The sequence below is a fragment of the Ixodes scapularis genome, unplaced genomic scaffold (genome assembly GCF_016920785.2).
Source record: "Ixodes scapularis isolate PalLabHiFi unplaced genomic scaffold, ASM1692078v2 PGA_scaffold12__126_contigs__length_90152505, whole genome shotgun sequence".
Classification (NCBI taxonomy): Eukaryota; Metazoa; Arthropoda; class Arachnida; order Ixodida; family Ixodidae; genus Ixodes; species Ixodes scapularis.
In genome coordinates, this window is record NW_024609838.1 from 13,211,992 (window position 1) to 13,235,923 (window position 23,932).

A 23,932-nucleotide genomic window follows, 5' to 3' on the forward strand; every position below is an offset into this window, starting at 1 on the left:
TTAAAAAAAGCGCCTGAGACAATACTACTTGTTTATATCATTTATCTACGTCAATACACAATACGTTTTTAGTCTGCGAAGTTCACTAAAGGTTGGGTGCCCACGAAAACCAAAGCGTGAGTAGTAAATTCGCGAGTTCATCTGGTCTGGTCGATTCAGCACAATACTAATCAAGCTGTCGATATGCTTCTTTACATTCACGTGTTAGTCTCTTCAATATTCGGTTTGGAAACTGGTGTCATCGGGCACGGCCGTAGATGATGGTAATCTTTCCTATACATCAGTCAGGCGTTTCGCAACCGACCATAATCAGATCATCAAAAAAGTTGGTAAAAAAAGCCCGCAATTTAGGCTCAAATACACCTCGTAGACCTCAAAGTGGTTCAGTACCACTGTTTCATTGGTTTTGCGCTACAAAAAAAATAATCGTATCAGAAAATTAAGCAAAAACAACGTAAAAGAGCAACATAGCCACGTTCACGTTGAAACCGAAACCAATAAAATTGAAGCAACCTAATGGCGCCGAGCGCATCGGCGCCCTCTATTCGCCAATGAGGCAACTACTAAAACGCCTGCGCGCCGATAGCCTTGACTGTAGCGGGTTGCGGAGGGCGTTTCGGGACGGCGAAAACGATCTACGGAAACTCCCTAGCGTTTCCCCCTCCGCTAAACCCTCCGCGCCGATAGCCTTGACTGTAGAGTTCCGGGTATCGTGGGCAGGTTGCGGAGGCGTTGCGGGACGCGAAAACGATCTACGAAAACCCCCTATCGCCACGCGCGTCGCTGAGCGAGCGCGTACGTGGCCGAACGGTAAATAAATAAATTTTAAAAAATAAAGAAAAAAATTACTTGGCCGAATGGTTACCGTGTTTGGCTGTCGCGATTCCAGAACGCGGAATGTTCTTTTATTTATTCTTTCTGCTTGGCGTTCTCGAAAATTCGAGAACTTTCTTGTCTGACCGAGTTACGAATGTTCTAAGCGCCGAACGTTCTATGCCGAATGTTCCAGAAACCTACGAGCCTACAAAAGGTGCTCCGCGCTGCAAGCCGGAGTCAGTCTCACCACAGCTTTCGATCCTGCTATTACTCCGACTTCGACGCCCGCGATGCTCAGTTATCTTATTCTGTCCTCTTTTTGTTTTGGGCACAAGTTCCCCCCTGAAACGTTTCAGTTTCCTCAATTATTCTTTGTTTCGTCACCTCGTCATTCGTGACAATATTATTGATTGAAAAGTATTGAATTGTATCTGATTGTGCGGCCTCAATCGCAACAGCTGCTGCGCATTTTTAGAGAGTGCTCCGACATGTGTTACTTGTTGGAGATATTGAAAGTAACCCGGGCCCAGATACCGATGAAACCCTACAGAAGCTTTTGGAAGGTCAAAACAAGATCTTCAAGGCAATGGAGAATAGACGAGGCAATAAAGAGTAGTGTGATTGAACAAACCGTTGAATCATTCAAGAGCGTTGCAAAAAAAAAAAAAAAAAAAGAAAGTTGGCGTTTGTTCGAGCACTGTGGTACACTGTGGTAGCATCAAAGCAAACAATTTCTTCGCTCGAGAATAAAGTTTACGACCTAGAAAACCAAATACACAGGAAGGATCTAGTATATATGTTTTGGAATTTCTGAAAATCCAACCAAAACTAAGCGGTATTGTCTCGGAGGTTATGCAAGACAAATTAGGCCTTGAAAATGTTGGGGTGGAGAGGATTCATAAGATTGGGAGACTGACTACGGGGAAATCAAGACCTGTGACATTGACACTTATTGACTTTAATGTAAAGGAAAACATCCTGAGAAATCCAGAGAAACTGAATGGAGCCAGAATTTCAATATCCGAACGCTCCCGGATCATATCAGAAAGAAAATAAAGCTAATTGAAATAGCGCCGAAGAAAGCCGTGATAAAGGCGAAAAGGTCATGCTAAAATTTCGCTATGAATTGCGAACTATCATAAAATGATAGTTCGCAATTCATAACCCAGAGAAAAACGCTCGCATTTCGATTAACACGACGCTGCGGGACGTCTATTTCAACTTTCCAGTAATCTATAGACCTTTGCAGAAATCGCCCCCTGCGCGCTGCCATCTTTGTCTGCTGGGCTGTGGAACGCCTTCCAAGCATGCGCTGTTGATCTGCTGTGCGGTATAACGGACGCTGCGCATGCTTCCACAGCTCAGTGACTCAGCATTTTTTGCCCGCTCGCTTCGTTCGAGACTGCCGCTGGAAAAGAAAGGTGTGGGTAAGACGGGCCGAGGAGGACGAAGCAGGCGGAACGCTGGAGAAGAGAGGGCAAACCTCCTCTCTCTAGCGTTCTGTTTGCTTCCTCCTCCCCAGCCCGTCTTACCCTCGCCCTACCTTCTTGAGTTGCAACAGACTATAGCAATGAATAACAACAGTGTTTAAAAACTCGTCCGTTTACCCTTATCAATGTAAACGCCGGAAGTATAGTAAATAAAAATGCTGACATGGAACGCCAATTATTGTCTGATGATCCTAATATTGCTGGCATAACAGGAACATGGTTGCACGCCAACATTAATATTGACGAAGTCATTCGACGATTCCCCCAACGCATCAAATTTTCCAAAAGACAGGGGCACAAGAAGGGGAAGAGTGGCAATAGGTCTTGAAATTGATATCGACTCAACGTTAATTCATGACACCTTTAAAATCGGTGCAAGTCAAGCTGCGTATTCATAATACTCCCATTCTCGTCGGAGAGATCTACCGGCCGCCAAATACTTGTGAAGGCGTACTTTATATAGAAAACCTATACGACTTCGTAAATTTGCAAAGACAGTGTTTTTCAAGCATTGTATAATCGCAGGTGATTTGATCCTTCCCAATATCAACTGGCAAAATTTTACTCATTCGAGCTTTGTATGCAGACATTCATAACCTTTGATGAATATGGCGTTTGATATAATTACTTGTCCCAAACTGTTATTTGTCCCACGACAATTTCAACTACAAACAACAGTATGCTTGATCTTGTATTTATATCTCACGAGTTAGTGAGCAAAGCGTTTACTTGTCGGGTTAGGGAGGGGATATCTGATCACCAATTGGTTTAGTGTGAATGTGTCAAAGAACTAAATAAAAAAAAAAAAAACGATGAGTCAAACTGCCGTACAACATTGGAGCACTAGGTAAAATCCTTTTAGATCACCTCGAATTATCGTTTGAGTGTTTCTGTGAACAAAAGTCAACGCGCATTAGGTATTAACGGATTGTGGTTGTCGTTTAAAAATTCCGTTCGCTCCTGTAGAGACAGGTTCGTTGCAACGCGTTCAAACTCGTACAGAAACGTAACCCTTGGATTACATGGGAGGTTTTCCATCTCAAACGTAAAATAAATAGAATTGGAGTTCATAAACGAAGAGCGGACAAGCTTAATATATCACAACTTCAAAGGCTTCAACAACTTCAAAAATGTCAATTATTTAAGAGCCAAAACGGTACTTCATTAATGTAATCTTAGAAAAATGTTTTCTGTCCGATTTAAGAAAATTTTGCCGATATATCATCCGTACAAAGTCGCCAGTTAATACCATAACACATAATAGAACAGAGATTGACGACCTATTCGAAATTGCCAGCTCATTCAACGAATAGTTCTTATTCCCACATGTTGCCAGTAATTGCTCAAACCTCACACTAAAAAAAATCAGTCCGATCACTAATGATTCCAAACATATTCTTGAGGCAGTATGCGGAATCATGCTCAAATGGTTTTGATTGTTATCTTCAATAAGTCACAATTGAACAATGGCAAATCCTTGAACGATTGAAAAACTGGTAAAATAGTTCCAATTTAAAGCGTGAGATCCGCATTGCGTTAATACCTACCGCCCGGTGTCCATTTTGAGCAGTAGTGCAAAACTGATAGAACATTATTTGTTTAAGCAAATTATGTCCTTTCTCGAAGATTAATACATTCTTTTAATAAAGGTCAACACAGAGAATAAAAGTCGCGATAGACGACTTGACAAGCGCTCTGCCCCAGTGACATTTGTAGCAGTCGCAGGGAACATTCAAATAAAACACCAAGGTATTCAATCAAAGAGCGAGCACATTCAACCGATATCAATGACCCTGTAAATTTTCAAAGCAATATAAATATGCCAGATCTATGTTTACATAATAAATACAAATACATGCGCACGAGGAGGAATTACCACATTAACAACTTAACCGAAAACATGTAGCTACAACATCCAAGTATATACAAAACCAATTATATTAGTACACGATATCAAAGCTATACATGGCAGTACGTAATTAATTGAAACTCAATTTACTCATATCAATATTGTGAAAAATTAGTAAATTGAGAAGTCTTGGGACTCGGTAGGCTAACATTTCATTGCCAACATTCAATCAACACGTTTGAACTTGCGAATAATTGGGTTTGCGAGCTCGATACGTTACAACACGTTTTTGTAAATTTGAAATTTTTTCCAAGGAAGATCGAGGTGTTATGTTGCAGCTCTTTTTGAAGCCTTGTGGATAGTCTATAGCTATACATAGTTTTGATACTAAGTATATTATAAATTTTTAACAAGTTTTCTGTATGCGACAAATATATGGTGCGTTTGGACTTTGTTCTTATCATTCTTTTGTGAATTAAGTGTACTTTCTCAAAGTTTGTTACTGTAGTTGTACTCAAGACTAAGGAAGAGCAATCTAAACCAGAATAAAATACCGACTTATATTACAATTGTTAATTGATGTTGGAAGTATATACCGGTTATGAGACGGACGTAATTTTTATAGATTTTGCAAAGGCTTTCGACCACGTGCCTCACTGAAAACAACTCCTTAAACTCAGATCATTAATAAACAATGGACTCATTTTAAAATGGTTAGAAGTATATTTGCATAACAAAAAGCAGTTTGTTCAATCAGAGGACTCCCGCTCCTTCACATCAAAGGTAGAATCCGGAGTTCCTCAAGAATCTATTCTTGCACCCCTACTTTTTCTCATTTTTACAAACGATATTGTCGTGGACAAATCACGTCAAATTCGTTTATTCGCGGACGATTGTGTAATCTATAAGTGGGTGAAATGCTCAGATGACCAAGTAGTCCTAAACAAAATTCGAAGTGATTTCTGAATGGTGTGATGATTGGCAAATGTCTCTTAATAATAAAAAATGTGCGCCTTAGATGTAACAAATTGCGCAAAAACACGAAAGACTCCGACCAATCGTGACGTCATACTAGGTTCTTTGGATCGCCAGGAGCGTGTCGCTCGTGTTTGCAGCTCGTGCAATAGGTGAGCGGCGTTTGGCAACTTCCGGTTCCTTAGGAATTTTTGTTTCACCATTGACAAGCACAACAATGAGATGAAAGCTTGTGCAAGCATAATTTTGAAACCTCCAGACTGTAGTTTTCAGAACCATGCTTAGACAGGCTTGCAGATTATCGTCGCCGCTTGTCAACAGCTAAACAAAATTTCCTAAGGAACCGGAAGTTGCCAAACGCCTCTCACCTATTGCAAGCTTGCCACTTATACTACCCCGCACTGACACCAGTCGTGACGTCTCTTTCTGATCTTTCCGAAATTAGCAAGACTCGCTGAAGGTGCGGGAAAGCGGAGATTCCGAAACCTCCTAATATCACATTACGCCCTGGCAAGGAGCTTCAGCGGTACTTTGAAAATTCATGTCTGCAGTCTCCGTGCTTCAAATTTAAAAATAATCTCGATATTCCTAATCCCAGAGGCCGAACGAAGACGGTTTAAGCGTTTTCCTTCAAATACAGAACCGCTTCGATTTCCCTTTAATGGTGAAGGGAGTATATCATGATCAATATAACCTGAAACATCGATCCCGCCTTTTCCTGTCTCTGCGGTTGCCACAAGTCCTTCGTATTCTGGTGCGAAAATGTGAATTCTGAGTTCGAAGCGAATTCGAAGCAAATTGTGGTTTTGGCCTAATATTCTCGAATCGAATATCAAATCGAATATCGAATAGTTCGTCCGAGCCTTACACTACTGTTGCATCATGCTTAAGCGAAAACCTAGCTAAACTCGTGAAGGCTGTTCCCAAGCTTCCATGTTCAAATTTCTTAGCTAAGTTAGTTTTTCATCTATATTTATGGACTGGGGCCTCAGAAAGTCCGGTGCCTACACATTGTGATGACAATGAAGCGACATTTTTATATGAAATTTAACCTACAGAGATACTCAACTATATCTAATCGAGGGGATTTATACATGCTCTTGCTGTATACAAATACCCTTTATTCAAACTCAAATATGAAAAAAAAACTAAAGAGATGAGCGCAGGTTGTCGGGGCATCTGTGACTAACACGCTTGCATCAAGCATAAAAGCCACTGTTTAATTTTGAAAATTTTACTACCGAGTTTCCGTTCCTTTTTAAATACACCAGGCGCACACGTGCGACATCCACATCGAAAGTCTGCTCTTCTCCTATGCACGCGACTGCGATATCTGTACTTAGTGAAATGTCGATTGCGGCGAATTAGTCACGTTGAGCGCGCTTCTTACAGAGCACCGGTGCACTGCGGAAAAGCAAAGCCCGCGAAGTTCGTTTGCGGCGGGTGATGCTTCTCCGCAGTGCATCAGTGCTCAATAAGAAGCGCACTCAACTGAAAAAAAAAAAAAACAGCCCTATTTCAGGTTATTTCGAAGCGAATGTCGAATAGCATATTATTCGAAACTATTATTCGAATATTCGCACAAAAGTACAATCTCTCGTCCGAAGTATAAAGCGCCGTTCACACACTTGCAACCGAGTAGGACGGAGAGAGCGACAAAACCGGTTTTTGAGCCTCTTGCTATGGCAAAGGACCAGATGCGCTGCTGCTGAACAGATCGTATACGCCTTCGTAAGGGGCTTAAAACGCGGTCTTTTTCTCTCTCGGTCGTACCCGGTTGCGCGTGTGTGAACGGGCCTTAATACCGCCACTTCGCATTTCATTCCTAGTTCGGACCGCAGCTGCCTTAAAAACTGGCAGGTAGGCCAAAGAGGCACGAAGGATTAGAGTTTCAGTAGATCGTTCGCGTACCTCCGATAACGATACCCTATAACGATACGATGCACACTCAAGGGCATCGACGGAGAATCGGGTATCTTTATCGGAGTCATCCAAGCGGTCTATTAAACTGTTTCAGACCATATTATTGTCCGCGATGGACACTGAGTACTGCTCCTCTCTGCACAGGGTGGTGAGCGGGTCCTCGGGCTGCAGGAGAGCAATCACACGGTCGAAGGGGAGACTCAGGGGTTCCGAAAGGGCGCCCTCTTATTCCCTCGGGCCAGCGCGGTGCCCGACACCTTCGGGGGACCTCCCGCGACGCTCCGAGACGGCGCATTCCGTTTCTCGTCGGCGCGCGGGCGTGACTCGGCATTCCGTCGGCCGCGCGTATCATCCTGACCGCGACGCCCCGGCGCTGTGCAAACTCGGCGTGCCAAACTCTTTCCGCCGGGCGAGATTGGAGGTCCGCGGGGGTCAGGAACCCCCGTGAGAACCGCTGCCGTCGGCGGCCGCCTGCGCAGCCTGCGACCGACCGACTCGCGGCGTCGACGCGAGCGTTCCGCCAGTTCAACTCCGCCCGGAAAACCGTCGGCGCTGATGGATGGTGCTCGCGCGGCGCAGCACAAGAAACATCAGCGAGCGTCGAATGCAGCGAGGTCTGCCCCCGAGGACATTTGTACACGCCGAAGGGAGGCGTTTTTTTTGTGTTTTTTTTAGTTGGTGCAGTGCTATACAGTACGTACGACTACAGAACCTGGAGCATGTCTCCTACTGACGTGTTCAGCCCACCACCTAGATTTAAATCCTCATCACTTCATCGCTTAGGCGGGGCAGAGCCGCCTATATGGTTTACGTCAGCGTCGCCCCCAGTGCACCGTGCGGCGTTTCGCTTCGAACGCGACGACGGACGCGTCTTTGCGGCGTCTCTCGTCTGCTTCGGAGTGTTTACCGTTGGGGTGGGTCGGGAAACCACTAAAGATGACGTCATGCGGAGGCCTTGTCTTCTGAGTGGTGTTGGTTTACCGCGTCGAAAAAGGTGGTCCCTCGATTTCCGCCTGATGACGTCATAGAAGTGTCACGCCGTCGCCGGTTACGATCGGCGGTGTCAGGGCATGCGGTGGTGGATATGCAGCAGACGCGCCTGTTGTGCTGCGGATCACTATCGAGCTTGAACAGTCCGCAGAAGCTTCGGCAGCGTTGCGACGACAGCGACATTTGCATTCTCCCGTGCTTCCGGAACCTCTACACTCAACTGCCAGACATTGTCACATCCGACAGTGTGACAACTCCAGGTTTTGTGACGTCATTGTTACCACTTCGGGAGTACTTCCGGTACATGCGCCGAACACCTGTAGCCAACGTTACAAAAACACTCAGTTGGGTAACTGCCATAGAGCTTTCTTTGAAAAAGTGGCCCCAATTCGTCCTCGAGCACCGAGCTAATGACGAACACAACGCCACCATTATTCCCGCAGCGGCCATTCGAGGAACCGCACGTTACCTCTATTTTGGCTTTAATCGGCCATTTTGGCGCCGAAACAGATACAGTGGAAGAGGTTACAGGGGTGCCACCCCCCGTCGCCCCGGCGGACGCGCCGCGTGTTACTACAGAAGCTAAAATGCACCTAGGTCGGGACGCGCTACCTATAAAAGCATCACTGAGGCATGGTTGTATGAAAACAATATTAATTGTGCCGCAAAGCATTGCAAACTAAAGATTTTAAAAACATCACGCGCCCCTCAGTTTGTACCAAATTCCGATAAATTTCAAACAAAAAGAGTCTTTTCCGTTTGTTTTTAAGCAAAAACATGCTTTCTAAAAGCTCAAGGTGACCACAGTACAGACAAGTGATAAAGAGTGGCGCTGTTGTCGTATTTAGCTCGGTCTCGGTGGACGCCAGCGGCCCAGCTTTCGACGGCGAGTTTTCCAACTGAGTGTTTTAGTAACGTTGCCTGCAGCCAACGTTACTAAAACACTCAGCTGGGAAACTCCCATAGAGACAGCTTTCAAAAAGTGGCCCCAAACCGTCTCCGAGCGCCGAGCTAATTTGACGAACACAACGCCACCATTTCTCCCGCAGCGGCCACTCGAGGACCTGCACGTGACTTCTATTTTGGCTTTAAGAACAGATACAGCGGTAGAGGTGTGCCACCCCCGTCTCCCCGGCGGACGCGCCGCGTTGAGATATCGAAGTTAAAATGCACCTAGGGCGGGACGTGCTACCTGAAAGGCCCGCTGAGGCATGGTTGTATAAAAACGATATTAATTGTGCCGCAAAACCCTGCAAACTAAAGATTTTAAAAACATAACGCGCCCCTCTTTTGGTACTAAACTCCAATAAATTTCATACAAAAAGAGTCTTTTTCGTTTGTTTTTACGCAAAAACAGGCTTTCAAAAAGCTCAAGGTCACCACAGTACAGACAAATGATAAAGAGTGGCGCTGTTGTCGTATTTAGCTCGGTCTCGGTGGACGCCAGCGGCCCAGGTTTCGACGGCGAGTTTTCCAACTGAGTGTTTTAGTAACGTTGCCTGCAGCTCTCAAGCTTGGAGCAGCGCCCCTGGCGAGAAAATTCGAATATTCGAATACGTCAGAACAACGCCAACTTCTGATTGGCTTTGATTGTAGGATAGTGGTATATAGACCTTAAAGCAAGCTGCCTTAAGGTCTACCCACTATCCTTCAATCAGAGCCAATCAGAGCTCGGTATCTCTCTGACGTCACCATAACCCCTGCAAAAGCAGACGAACTTGCACTGCACATGGGACGCTAAGCACGCCAGTCGGAGACGCCTTCCAGGCACTGTATTACATCTAGCCCGGGTTCCCATGACGATAGGCCTCCTGCTCTGAAGCTTTGAACAAACTGTGGCGCCCTCGTTTTGAGTAGTACAAGCTCACCTGGTTGGGACTCCCACTATAATAATAATAATAATAATCCTTTATTTGTATAATGCCCCAGAACAACCTATTGGTTACAGTGTGGTGGCACATAAAAAGTTTAAAAAGAAAAAAAAGAACACCTAAAACAATACACAATCTCAAGCCCCCCCCCCCCCCCCCCCCCCCCGACATATGCTCTCGAAATTAAAACATTTCTCAATCATAAACCAAAAATATGCATATCAAGTAGTCGTTTGAACGCAGCAAAATTTAAAAATATGTCTACTTGAGTCGGAAATTCATTTAAACAAATTTGCATTCTAGCCAAAGGAGACGGTCTTGTTTGGATAGATCTATAAAACACGCTTGAGTTTCTAACGACTCGGGCCGGTACATGAAAGTTCAAAGACGACACAAGATTGCTATCAATTTGGCCGTGAACCACTTTGTATAAAAATATAATGTCACGAGCAATCCTTCTTTTTGAAAGGTTCTGGAGTGAAAGTTCTTTAAGAAGGTATTCATAATCAAAATAACATTTTCTATCAAAATATCTATCGTAAACAAGGCGTATAAATCGCTTCTGAACTCTTTCTATCCGTGCAGCGTCGGTCATTGTTAGCGAATTCCACACTGAACTACAAAACTCAAGTTTAACTCGTACAAGGGAACAAAACAATCGAACTACGCACATTATATTTGAAAAATCATGCGTCAAACGTGATATCATCCCCATTGTTCTAAAGGCAGAAGCAACAATTTGTGTAACATGATATGAAAAGGTAAGATTACTATCGAAATAAACACCAAGGTCACGAACTTGTTCCACACGTTCAATCACGGCGAAGGCGCCACTATCATGGCGCCTTCGCCGTGATTTTTTTCCTTCTGTGTAGTACAGAAGTACAAAAAACACCTTTGGACGTCCGAAATCGGCTACATTCAACGCCGCTAGACAATCGAAAGTTTCGGAATCATGCCACCACCGCTAGGGTACGCGTCTCGTACCTCACAGTGGTGACGTTAGAACATCTGATGTCCCGACGTTTTTGTTTTTTTCTTCCCCTTTATGTTTCTTTGGCACGCGTGATACGGCGTTTTTTGGTTCACGCTCTTATCGTCCTAGCTTTGGCCTGTGCTTCGACGGCGTTAGCGTTTTTCTTTTTTTTCTATTTTCCTCGTTATCGTTTTCCGCTCCAGAGCAGGCACGCTTCTATATGTGTGGCAGTTTCAGTCGCTCAAGTTTGTACTACCCAAAACAAGGCCTAACAAGTCATTTTTCGCAGCGCCTCCTGGGCAACGCAGGAGGCTTATAGCGGTTGCATAATCGCATCAAACCCGCGCTTCGGGTCCTGACGTGAACGAGAGATCGGCGCTCCTTGTCTTGCTCGAACCCTCGGCTAAGAGCTCGTGCACGAACGAGGCTTTTTGCGGAGCTGCTTTTGGGCCAACTTCTGATAACGACTGTGTCGCGCTGACGAGTGATCCAGGATGGCTAGTTGGGCTAGTTGGTTTTGCATCATGGTGTAATACGCCAAAACAACAGGGACAGACAAAACGAAGGTAGAACTACACAGGACGCGGCGTAACTTTCAACTGAATTGTTTATTTAGAAGACAGAATTTAGGAAAAATATAATATAAAAGCAGGCACACTGGCAGAACAACAGATATGGTCTAAAAACACACCCCCCTCAAATGCCAGCGTCATTGGTTCTTCAAATAGTAGAATTCTTTATCAGTCAATGACAAAGAGGGAGCGCTTATGCAAGTATTGTCGTGGTGGGACCTAATCAGGAAAGCTTCATGAATTTCTCTTGCCGTTTTTGTTTCATAATGGCCCATGACACGGGTGTCACCAAAGATGGGGCTGCACTTTTCAGAGTTGGGCCCGCAATCGCAACGGTCACAATGAACCTCTAAGTGGCCAGACGGGGACTGTCTGATCGCCAACGCATGCTCTCTGACCCTGTCATTAATGCATCTCCCCGTCTGGCCAACGTACACCTTACCACATGACAAGGGGATTTTATACGTGACACTGGTAGCGCACTCGCGGAACTTGGTGACATGTCGTTTGACCCTATCACTCGCGGAACTTGGTGACATGTTAGCAAAAAAGATGAGAAAAGACAACAGCGCAGTGTGCGAAAGGGCTCCTAAGAGAGTAGGTAGGCCTGTTGTCCTACCGTACATACATAAGATGTCCCACAATCTGAAGAAGGTGGCCCATCGCTTTGATATACCAGTCGTTTTTTCCGCACCGAACAAACTTTCTTCGCTGTGTAAGAGGATAAGCCGATTAGGAGACGAATCGGATGTGACACGAGAGTCATGCAAAAAACGACATGTCACCAAGTTCCGCGAGTGCGCTACCAGTGTCACGTATAAAATCCCCTTGTCATGTGGTAAGGTGTACGTTGGCCAGACGGGGAGATGCATTAATGATAGGGTCAGAGAGCATGCGTTGGCGATCAGACAGTCCCCGTCTGGCCACTTAGCGGTTCATTGTGACCGTTGCGATTGCGGGCCCAACTCTGAAAAGTGCAGCCCCATCTTTGGTGACACCTGTGTCATGGGCCATTATAAAACAAAAACGGCAAGAGAAATTCATGAAGCTTTCCTGATTAGGTCCCACCACGACAATACTTGCATAAGCGCTCCCTCTTTGTCATTGACTGATAAAGAATTCTACTATTTGAAGAACCAATGACGCTGGCATTTGAGGGGGGTGTGTTTTTGGACCATATCTGTTGTTCTGCCACGTGTGCCTGCTTTTATATTATATTTTTCCTAAATTCTGTCTTCTAAATAAACAATTCAGTTGAAAGTTACGCCGCGTCCTGTGTAGTTCTACCTTCGTTTTGTCTGTCCCTGTTGTTTTGGCGTATTACACCATGAGTGATCCAGGCTGGGAGTCACACCTGCAGTCCGAACACGAGTGAAGTAAAATTAGGAATAATATTAATCGTTCGTTCTACGGCTAATACAGAACGATGTAACCCATATACGAATTTATTTATTTGAAAAAAATTGGATTTCCACAAAGACCTACAGGATCCCTGTTTGCTCTTTGTGGTAATGAAACGTTTCCAAATAACTAAAGACGTATATGTATGTAATAGATGTATTACATCTCCTCGTGCGCCGCCAGGAGATGAATGAAAAACAATAGTGTCATGTAGATCGCCCACTTGTTACGTGAGTAGCTTCGCTGTATTCAAACACAGGTATGCACAGGGCACATGACCAATCACAAAGAAGAAAAAAAGCTTCAGACGTGTGTTGCTTTCTTTTTTTTTTTTTGTCTATTCGAAAGGTTGCAACTGCGCGGTAGAGTGTACGAGCAGCTCAGGCGGTAAACTTTAGAAGTTCGACGCGGCTTCAAAGGAAAAAAAGAAAAAAAAAACAAAAAAACGACGATGTATTTATTCGCACAGTTCCACGCACACAGAATCTCTGAATGCAATGTACTGTACACGCTAAACAATGAGTGTGTGAAATATTTGAATTGCGCATATGTACTTAAGAACACTATATATATATATATATATATATATATATATATATATATATATATATATATATATATATCGCAACTTGCCCTATTGCTACGTGAATCGTTCTTGGTTTAGCGCTAGCGACCTCCAGGCATTGCTTCTCTTGCTGTGCCTCGAGGTGTCTCAACTCCTCATCACCCTATTAACTCATCTGCACCCCATTGAGTCTTCGACTCATTAGATTTCCCCGTCGGAGCGGCCAGTCACGTGTCAATTTTCCCGCTAAATTCAGCGAGAACACTGCATTTATGTAACAAAGTGACGTGGAATTGGTTTGAGGTGAACATCTTGGGAGTTATCTTGTCCAGGTTACTTGTGTAACATGGACAAGATAGACTAATGCATTTGTGTGTGTGTACGTCATGTGACATCAAGCCGTATGTGATGTCATTTTCCCCGCTAAATTTAGCGGGAAAACACGCGGTTACGCTTTTTGTGGCTTCGGTTAGTCTGATAACCTAGCCTATAAACGTTTGACGTTAAAAACAAGACTGATTTATCTTGATGGACAATGTCGGTACACACACAATGTGTTCACACGGCATTCTTCGGAGCTTGTGTTAGACATTGCAGGTTATGTTTTATTTACATTTGGTCATAGTATGTTCATTTGTTTCAAACTCTGGTCTTGTTTATGTGGTGGTGGGCAGGTATTCGATTCATGCATTTCTTCCCACAAGCTATTCAAATGCGAATACCGAACGCCAAACAACGGCGTTCGTGCTCGTACAGTTAAGGCCAGCTAGTTTTGCGCCACCGACTGGAGCCATAAAAAAATAAATAAAGCAAAACCTACTGATTGACGCAGTGGTAGGATGTCGAGCTCAGAATCATGGGGTCGCGTGTTTTATACACGTCCCATAGCGCGTTAGAATTCCGTTCTTTCTTCTCAATTTACCACTCTTTTTACATATCTTTCGAAGCACGCGTTAAACGTTTCGCAACGGTTTCCGTGGCGCTCCGTCAAACTTTCCTTAGGCATCTCATCCGTTAAAACATGCTGTGCTAAAAAAAACAAAAAAACACGCAAGCCTGTTACCGCAAGCCATTCTAACTGCACTCACGAGTGCGTCGGAAGAGCATGGTCAATAATGTCCCACGCCTAATTGCAGCAGCGTGCAGTCCGCGCACCCCTTCAACCCAATTCCGGGTTCAAAGTTGATATAACAGTCGAAAGATCCAACTATCGTAACTGTGGTCGAACGAGTCAAGATATCCGATCAATGAGGAAAGACACCATCCCTTCCATGCAGTGGCGTAGCCAGGGAAAGAACTTGTAGGCCTGAAACCCACCTGCTATGATGCCCAAGTCATCGTATCTGTATAGCCCCCCTTTTCTTCCGAACCGACGACTTCTGAAAACGCAGTCGAAGCCGTTCACGAAGCCGTTCCTCCCGTGGTGTGCTGTGGGGACGGCGCCACGTGGAGCCGCCTGCAGTGTTGGTGAGCTGAGCAGCGCGGAATTTTCCTGCAAGGGTTCTTCGGCGGCGCACGGGAGAATTTGGCGGTCGCAAGGGCCCCACAGGCAGAGTGCCCACTGCCGCAACTCGGCACGTATTGTTGCGAAGCCTCCGAGAAGAGTTACAGGCTTTCACGGAGAGAGCGGAACCCGTTCAGGGCTCTCCCACCGAGGGGAGTCATCTAATTCCCCTTGAACGGGGACTCGCAGTACTCCCCATTTATGAAGGGTGATTTAGCACCCCAGTCGAGTCCCCCCCTGAACTCGTGTGATGCCCCTTAATAACTGGGGTGCTGTTCAATTCTTTATGTTATACCTGGGACATCATGTTATCCCCATAATTAGGGGTGTTGACTGACTCCATTTGCAACTACCAGAGGTTTACGTGAGTCCCCTTATTATGGGTGCTGGTTAACTCCCTTTTCAAGTCTCTGGAGTTCACGTCAATAATCACCTTTAACACCATGGGAGTCTCATGAAACCTACGAGTACAGGTTGTTTTTAACTTGCTGTGTGTTGGGCAGACACCCTCATATGCAGGGTAAAAATTCCAGTGCGTCTACTCTCCTGCAAAGCACTTTCCTGCAAAGCGACAGTCTCGATCGAGTCCTCTTGCGGCGGCGTCCGAAGAAACGCGTCAAAGGAGGAAGCACCACTGGGAAGCACCTGCGGGACACCGGAAGCGGCCGGCACTTCCGGCTCTCGCAGCTGTGGCCAGGGGGCAGCTGGTGCGCCGCCGAGGCAGAAGCGCAGAAGCACCTGCGAGTGGCGAATGAAGGGTCTCGGCCTTCTCGACTCCGGCTACGTGCCGGACCGCTTTTCGGCACACTTGCTCTGTCGTCCTTCTCTGCCGGCCACTAAAAGTTGGAAACTAATTGCGTGCTGGACAGCTGGAAGTTAGTCAGCCCTGCCATCCTGGCTTTCGGCTTCAAGTTTGTGCTTGGCGAGTCTGGAAGTCTGGACTCTAAAGAGTTACGCTCCAGGCGGTCAGAAACAGGGGCTCCCGACCCTCCGCTGACCCCTTGTCGAGCGTCCACAAAGCATTGGCGTTCGGTCCCGCCCGGCGGCCACGGCATGACTCGCGAGGCTGTCGACGCGGACCGCGTGGAAGGGTGTGCCGACGGCCGACGCGGCCATCGCCTTCCCTCACCCTTTGTTGTTCCGGTCGCTTCAATTAGCCTCTGCGCTCACGCGAGAGGTCGCTCTGTCAACACCATTATCACCTCCCGGGCTTCGTGTTGACTCGTCGTCGTGGCCGACTTCGGCGGCTCGGGAATCTCGGTGGGACGCGGGAAGCAAACGGTGGCTTTAATGTTTGAGCCCCGCTGGTGACCATGCGGCCCTATTTTTGATCGCCTTGTTCCCGGTTCCCTCGCCCGTGCAGCGGGGGATCAGTGGCCAAGTGGGCTATCGCACACCAGCTCGGAGCAGATGGAGCGAAAGTTCGAGCTGCAGAACCCAGGGCTCGTGGATTCAATCCCCACCCCCGCCTGTCTCGATCTAGATGAGCGTCGTACCGGCGTACCGTCATGTATCATGGCACGTTAAAAACACCAGGCTAGCGGTTGTACTGCACTGGCTAAATTTCTCATCTGTATACAGCTAAACACCACGACGCATGGGGCTGAGTACCTTCCGGCTGTATAAACATACACACAACACAATTTTACTGCGCCCGTGCAGCGAGGCCACTGGCGATAAGTCGACGACATCGGCGGGCACGGACCCTCGGATCTCACGAGCAGACAACACGCACCACCCGTGAGGCACGATCGCCTTGTTTGAAGCCAGCACACGAGCGGAGTGGCATATGAAGTCGCGTCTCAATTAGCACCCGAAATCCCCAGGCTTGGCCGGCTTTGTTTCATATACAATCGAAGCTGCACCGGTTCTAGCAAGCCTGCTGAGATATTGCCGCGCCCAGGGCTGAGAAAGCAACGCTCGGTCACGGACCTCCAGAAAGTTTTCGTTTATTCATGTACCGCATGTAACTTCTATCATTTATTCCTGCTTTTGTTTTCTAGAAAGTGCGTGTTCATTCTCGCCCGATCACGCGACGCTCGAGCCGCTTTCGCCGAATCTTCGAGATAGCGACGCACTCTAGATAAGAGGCCGCCCGCGACCTTGTCGAGTGAGTCTCGCCCCAGCGCTCGATTCTGCTGACACGCCGACTTCGACGCCCGCGACGCTCTGCTTTCTTCTGTTTCCTTCTTTATTTTTGGCACAAGTTCGCCACATTAAACGTTTATTTATTTCTGTTTATTTCTTGTTTATTGGTCACGACTCACCATCCGTGACATTCTGGTGGAGGTGCGGGGTACCGCATGTCCGTGCAGCGCAGCCCTCCGAGTTCCCGCAGTACAAGTCCAAACCCCAGCTCCGGAGGACCCGACGAAGACCAGATCGAGACCCGGTCAAGTCGCCGCATCCGAGGTCTACCCCCGGAACACGGACTTCTGCCACCCACGACCAAGCCGAAGACGACAATGGCCAACCAGGCGCAGACCCCGGCCGCTTCTGCCGTTGTGTACCTGCCGATCGCACCCAGCCCATACAAAAATGACCTATGGACGTCTATAGAAAATCCTATGGTGAGCTATCACCTTCTATGGCCCTCTATGGTCAGCCATTAGAAACCATAAAACACGCTATAGCCACCTATAGGAAAATGTATGTCTTCAAAGCTTTAGAATCTCGACCATTCCGATTTCTATACCTGGCTATAGAATAATTTATGACTACGCAGCTATAGACTCGCGACTATTCAATATTCTTTAGCGAGCTATAGAAATATGTATGTCCTTGATGCTATAGATTCGCGACTATTGAATGTGCTTTAGCCGGCTATAAAGTGGTGTATGTCCCTAAATCTATAGAATCGCGACCATTGAATTTTCTTTAGCCTCCTCTATAGCGTTTTATGTCACCAAAGCTATAGGCCTTTGACCTTTCAATGTTCTTTAGCCGGCTATAGAGTGGTGTATGTCCTTAAATCTAAAAACTCGCGACCATCGAACTTTCTTTAGCCGTCTCTATAGTGTTTTATGTCACCAAAGCTACAGGCCTCCGACCATTCAATGTGCTTTAGCCGACTATAGAGTGGTGTATGTCCCTAAATCTATAGAATCGCGACCATTGAATTTTCTTTAGCCGACTCAAAAGTGTTCTATGTCACCAATGCTATAGCCTCCGACCTTACAATGTACTTTAGGGATGTATGTCTCCCGAGCTATGGACTCGCTACCATCCAATTTTTTTAGTCGGCTCACTGGTTTGCTTAGGCTATAGGCCCGCGAACCACTTTTTTTTTCTTTTTTTTTTTTTTACTGCAGATGTACAAAAGTGGAAGAGAGTCATTCATGCGCTCGATCGGGGCGAGAATTTTCTTCAGCCAGGTTCACGGGGCGTACGTCGCCGAGGTTATACGCCCGCGATCACAAAAGCGTCCTTAGCTGCCTATAGGACCATTGCAGTTTTGCCGGCTGCTTTCCCTGCGCATGGCCTTATTTCGGCGTTGACGTCATCTCAATCTTCCGATTTTTAGCTCTAATTATCTGTCGTTTCCAGTGTATTTTGTAAGTATATGTATTTCGTAGCGCGCCTTCTACGTTGTTCGTGTCCCTGCCATGTTTGTATTTCTTTCTGCCTGCTGTGTTAAATATATTTAATGTTTTTTTTGTGTATATTTCGTCGTTCTCGACGCGGCGTCAAGAACGCTGCTTACGCCACTACAGAGGTGAGCTTTACTCTTGTCACGATGGTTTATCGCGCTATAAAGCCGTCTATTGGACTCGTATAAAGTCTCGAGAAGGCGGTTTTGAATGCCGGTGCACATGTCATCGGTGTAGGCAGAGCAACGACGTAGCAATCGCGACGCGAGTGCTGACTGCGCCTCGATCTGGCCGGCCGCGCTCGCTCTGTGGAGATGTAAGCTTGGGACTCTCGAGCCCCGTTAGCTTACTGAAGATGCAAGACACTACTTGGTCGTCGCGAATCCTTTGCCCTTCGAATGGCTTCGAAGCCGTTCCAGCGCCCGGCGTATACCCTACGCAGCGTCTTCCAACAACCGTTCGCACAGCATCGGAACCCTCCGTCTGCGAGCGCCGGCGGTTCGCCGTCGCGGGGATTATGTTCGCGGGAGTTCATGTTCGCGGTGTTTCATGTTCGCCGCAGGAGTTCATAAAATGCTTCCATTCAAGTCGGAACGATAAATCGTCGGCGCTCGCAGACTGCCAGTAGGCTCCAGAAAGGTTGCGATGCTGCGCGGGCGGTCGCTGATAGGCGCTGCTGCCTAGGGTACGCCGAGCACTGGAACGTTTTCGCCGGCGTTCGCAGGACAAAGAATCTCAACGACAAAGCAGCGCCCTGCATCATCAGCAAGTTAACGCTGCTCGAGAGTCCCACGCTCGAGAGTCCCACGCAGTCGTCTCTCATTTCGCGATTGCTGCGTCGTTGCTCTGACTAAACAATTCACAGTTCTCTCGAGACTTCATGAGCGTTAAATCGACGCGCCTATGTCGTGGCAACAAAAAAGCTTACCCCGGCAGGGGCGTAAGCAGCGGTGCGTCAAAGCCCATGTCGAGAACGGCGAAATATACAAAAATAACAGCCGAAAAAAAATTAATATCATTAGGCACGCGCTACCCTAGGTGCGTCCTATTATCTTTTTGTTCTGCGAATTCAACAAATCAGCAAGCTCTGTGGCTAATTTTTCTTCTTTTTCTTTAAATTATGAGACATTAAACTCATTGGAGCTTCTTGGAACACATATCCCCACCATGAGTCATCATGGTGCTCAGAGATTGTAATTGATGGCAGTGATATAGACTGAACTCACGGATGAAAAACGTATTACGGCACAAATTTCTTCAACCACGCAATCATAGATGCCACAACGATGCAAAGATTCCCAAAATCGACGTTTAAAAATGCGTACAGTGTACACATAATTCAAAAGTGCTTGGTAAAAAAAAAAAAAAATATATATATATATATATATATATATATATATATATATATATATGTCGCGTACTTTATTTATTTGTGGACATCCTACGCAAAGAAAAAGTATTCGCCATTAATTATTCATTTTGAATTAGAATGTGGGCTAAAAGGCGTAAAATATGATATCTTCAAACATGCCTCGTTTTGGGTCACTTCTGGGAAGTGCAGCTTTAGAAAGAACTTCCAAAAGCCGGGGGGCCTTCATGGAGCTGTCCTGTTCACTCGGTAGTGATAGCAGAGTAGACGCTATGCGTGTTTGAGGCCAATCATGTCTCCGGTTAGGGTCCCGTGACAACTGTCTCGAAGCTGGTGATAACGCTGGACACGGCACCTGCCTTCAGCCCAAGGCCACACATAGCATCCACTGAACTATCAACCTTGGCTCGAACTGTCAACAGGATATAAGTGACAGATTCTCTGGCTGTGTTCATTGTTGGTATGCCCCTGAGGATTAGTCTTTGTGATCGCACCCCGTTCTGGCCTTGAAGGAGCTCTGCTTTTCAATTTTTCTGTTTTCTCTCTCTCCTTAAGCTAAAAGCATTGCAGAAGGTACGGACTCGGCGGACCAATCAACCGTAGACTTTCTATCGCTTCACTCCGCTCTCTGTGCGCATGTAACGGAAGGAGCGTGATCACGTGGTTTGACGGATGACGTAATAGCCGCTGCCAATCCCGGAATGAGGCTGCTTGCGGACCTAGTTTCGCGTGTCGTGCGGCCCGCGGGGCTGCTGTGGATTTCGCTTCTATGTTAAAAGGTGTCCCGATCGAAAAGTCCTACCCGTGTGTCGGCAACAAGCGATTTCTTCAAAGAAGCCCAAGACATTCTTGTGATGCGTTCAGTGTTCGGTTCGGCAAATGACAGCTTGTGCTACATCGTGGTGAATCTTCACGGATCCCTTCCTTCTCGGTTTTGTGTTTGAGTGGTTGGTCTGCAGTGCCCGTGTCGACGTATATTTCGGATTACATCTTTCAAGTCCGGTATTTTGAACGTAAGTGCGCTGCAACGTACTCGGCGACAATTGACCGTTATGTAGTGTCTCTATCCTGGCAGTGCCTATCTTCTGACAGCTGGGAGAATAATTTCCCCGTAATTCTACCGCAGTCGCCTGCCATTAGCTCTCTGAAATCATGTGAAAATTGTTGTTAGAATACTGACATTCTCATTCTCTCTGCGTTTTGTGAAAAGACGTTTCATGGACACCTTTTCGTTTAGTCGGCACTCGTTACGCGAATTGCACGCTGCAGGGACATTTCGTCGCGCCTGTATTCCTGAGGCGCGTGCTCACCGACTCAGCCCACCCGTTCACGCCACTTCTTGGCAAATCATTACAAAAAAAAAACATATTTTGAGTTGTTTATAAACGTCACGTGTTGATGAAACGATCTCGATGAAACGTCTTTTGATAAACTGATTGAAGCGCCAATGAGTGGCGACTGGCATTAGAATTTCGGGGGGAAGGGGGGGGGGGGGGGGGGGGAATTCGGCCGGCTGCCGGGGGACTAGACACTACCCAGGAATTGCCTTTGGTTCTTGCTTGCTTTACAATATTCTCAGTTGTATAACAGCTCAGTAGTACCTCTTCACATAGTAGAGATTGCTTAGTGTGTGCTTGTCTACAGAATGGGCTGTGTGTAATAAACTTCTAGGAGATTTGAAAACAATACCTTGTGTCTGTTTACCTGTGCTTTTGCAAACACCTGAGTGAGTGCATTTGTTTTTTGTTGTTGTTTTGTTGAAATGTTAGCTCTTTGTTTTAAATGGGGCTATGAAGTTCGGTACGTCTCACAAGGTTTTTTTCAAAGATGTCCAGTGACAACAAATAATTTGTTTCACATTTCATACGATTGCGGTAAAAAGAAAAACTACAGGCAGCTGTGGCACGGTGGGTATAGAGAACCATAAGGCGAGCTATAGAATGGCCTATAGCAGACCATACAAATGGCAATAGACGGCTGAAGAAACCATAGGAAAAGCAATAGGCAGCTATAGCACGGTGTCTAAAAAGATCCATAGAGTAAGCCATAGAGATCTCTATAGCAAACCATACAATATGCTATAGGCGGCTAAAGGGACCATATGAAATGCTATAGAAAGCTGTAGCACGATGGGTATAGAGAACCATAAGACGAGCTATAGAATGAGCTATAGCGGACCATACAAAGAGCAATAGGCGGCTAAAGAAACCATAGGAAAAGCCATAGGCAGCTATAGTACGGTGTCTAAAGAGATCCATAGAGTAAGCCATAGAGATCTCTATAGCAAACTATACAATATGCTATAGGCGGCTAAAGGGACCATATGAAATGCTATAGAAAGCTGTAGCACGATGGGTATAGAGAACCATAAGACGAGCTATAGAATCAGCTATAGCGGACCATACAAAGGGCAATAGACGGCTAAAGAAACCGTAGGAAAAGCCATAGGCATCTAAAGCACGGTGTCTAAAAACATCCATAGAATAAGCCATAGAGGTCTCTATAGCAGACCATACAGAATGCTGTAGGCGGCTAAAGAAACCAAAAGAAAAGCCATAGGCGGCTATAGCATATTTTCTAAAGAGACCCATAGACTAAACCATACCGAATTCGATAGCGGAATTTCCATTGAAAAAGCTATAGACAACTATAGGGGAGACCATAGGGAAAGCTATAGACAGCCATAGAAACGGCTATAGCTAATTGGGCCAATTTGCTATAGCCGGCCATACAAAGGATTTTCTATAGAAGGGTGTGTACTTGGGCTAGTTGGTTATTCATGAATAGGAGGTAAAAGCGCTAAAAAACGACGGACAAGTTGAAGAATGACGAACACCACAGAGCGCTAACTTGCTGTCGGCCCGAGCAAGCCATTACCATCGACTCGCCGGCGTGCCTGCTCCTCGAACCGCCGCATCTTGCCGACTAGACCTGAACGCCACCGGTGTCGACGGCCTTCGGGAAATCGTCCGCGACATCGTCCGGGAGGAGCTCCGGAAGCTGCTGCCTGCTGCCAACCAGCCGGCTGAGCTGTCGATCGCCGAAGTGGTGCGCGAAGAAGTCCAGCGGGCAATTCAACCGGAGGCTCCTGCCTGCGTAGCACCACCCGAAGAGCCCGCCCTGACCTACGCCGCAGTGGCCCAACGGCCACCGCCTCCTCGCCGCACCTATCTCACGCCGCCCCGACGTCAGTCTCCTGCGCCGCAGCACGACCGACGCCACGACGACCAGGTCCAGTACGCCTGCCCGGAGCCTCGCGCACCTCGCAAGACCGACCTGAGGCGAACGCCCGACCGACGCCCTCTGTGCTTCCATTGCGGGGAAGCGGACCACACCTACCGCCGATGCCCATACCGACGACTCGGGCTACGCGGGTTCCACCCGAACGACCCGCGCCCCCGTCATGGTGAACGCCCTATCGAGATCGACGAGTACCTGCGACGACCTCAGTCCCCCGAGCCTGCGTCCCGCCGAGAGTTCCGGTCGCCGTCACCGCGACGTCCAGCTTCGCCGATGCACCGACCGCGACGTGAAAGCCTGCCCCCCCTCGCTCCTCGCCGGGGAAACTAGGCGCGGCAACCCCTGGAGGTGGAGTTGCCGAAGACGACCGACGCCAAGATCCTCCACGAACGTCGGAGGGCCCCCACTCGAACGCCACCAGAGACCAAAACGACGCCGCTGCAGTGGTGTCCAATACCCCAAACGTCGTCATCGACGGCCACGACGCATCCGCACTCGTGGACACCGGAGCAGACTACTCAGTCTTGAGTGGGAGGCTCTCCCGCCGCCTTCGAAAAGTCATGACGCCGTGGGACGGACCACAAATACGAACCGCCGGAGGGCACCTCATCACACCAGTCGGGAGATGCACTGCCCGCGTCGAGATCCACGGTGAGACGTGCCCTGTGAAGTTCGTCGTTCTGCAAGACTGTTCGAGGGACGTCATTCTCGGAATGGACTTCCTGTGTGAATACGGCGCCATCATCGACCTTGCGGAGAACAAGCTGACGCTTCGGAAGCCTGCCCCATCGGTGGAAAATA